Raw genomic sequence first — 1,621 nt, 5'->3', positions numbered from 1 at the left:
AATTCCCAAGGCAGAGATGGCATTGGCTCATGGGGAACAAACCTCTACTGTGTTGTTGCTAAATGAAGATTTGCCCATATCTATTGCCTATAAACCATTTGCCTTATCCTTTCTGACCTCACATCGCTGACACTCCATCTTGTCTCATCAGGAAACGGCTTCTTGTCAGAGGCCATCACTTATGCTGAAGTTCACAATTGTTCTGATTGTTGGATCTGAGGAAAAGACCTCTTTACCAGTGAGGATTCTTATGTTGATGCTTATATTTTTGCAGTAGCAAAGGGGTAGGGATGTAAGTCACCTCTAGATATCTGGCTCTGGAGTCATTGTGGAAAAATTGTGTGTAAAGATTGTATGGGCCCCAAAGATGTTGGGGGATGGGGTGTAGGAGTGCTGCTGAAGAGCCAAAAATTAAGTCCTCCATTAAGAAAAACCTCGGGCTGCACGTAGCCCCAGTCCCAGTTCCAGGAAAAGCCTCAGATTGTTCAAGGCTAAAGCCATCCTCGGACCGCCCTCAGTTCAGCTAATCAAAAAGAAAAAAGAAACACTCCTATGGTCTGAGTCAAGGCTGGGAACTGCAGATACAAACTAGCCAATTTCTCACCACTTTCCTGAACCCCACATGGGCCCTTTGAACTCACCTCATAATTGGTCATTTTCAAAGGATTCTCAAAAGTCATGATTGGGTCCCACCAAAAGTAATGAACACCTCACAGATACTGAATGGTCAAAGCTGTTACCAGGGGTGCTGCTGTACAACTGTAATTGGTGCTTATGTGATGATGCTACATGTACTGTAACACCCCCATCCCTTACTCCTTAAAAACCCTGTTCACTATTGTTCTTGGCTTCACCTTGCTGCCATGACACCGGTAGGCGGGTGAGCCCCTGCTCGAGCTTGTAATAAAGACCCTTTTGTATTTGCATTGGTGCCGGCTACTTGGAGGTCTCTGGGACTCGCGATTCGGGCACAACACTGCCAGCGCTGACTCCATCCTCGGCCCTCCATGTTGGTCTCCCCTCTGGCTTCCAGCCCAGCGTGGACTCCATCCTTAGCCCTTCATCTTGGTCCTCTCTGTAGCACAGATAGTGCCACTATAGATAACTACCCTGTGACCTCACCTCCATGAGCCTCCATATGAGCTGTGGGCTGAGATCTGAGCTGGGTGGAGAATGTCAGTGTACTACCACCTGGATCATCCATCCATCTGCTTGCCCAATTGCCCCGCCAATAAGTTACAACAAAATTCAGTGTAAACAGTCCAGAGCAGCTTGCTTCCTTATTTGGTATTAATGTGCCTTCTAAGTCTAGAGGATACTTTACTGATTCCCCTCTAACACAGGGCAGGGTGAGGAATGGGTTTGTGCAGAGGTTTAGTGTAGGACGATGAGAAAGTTCTGGATGGTGGTGATGGTCCTATGACAATGTGAATGTACTTAATACCACTGAACTGTACATTTAAAAAACCTAAAATAGAGGCACCTGTGTGGCTCAGTCACTTAAGCGTAGGATTCTTGATTTTGGCTCAGGTCATGATCTCACAGTTAGTGAGTTTGAGCCCTATGTGGGGATCTGTGCTGGCAGTGTGGAGCCTGGTTGGGAGTCTGTCTGTCTGTCTGT

Source organism: Hyaena hyaena, unplaced genomic scaffold (genome assembly GCF_003009895.1).
Source record: "Hyaena hyaena isolate Hyena2069 unplaced genomic scaffold, ASM300989v1 scaffold_314, whole genome shotgun sequence".
Lineage (NCBI taxonomy): Eukaryota > Metazoa > Chordata > Mammalia > Carnivora > Hyaenidae > Hyaena > Hyaena hyaena.
This window is presented reverse-complemented; position numbering follows the sequence as displayed.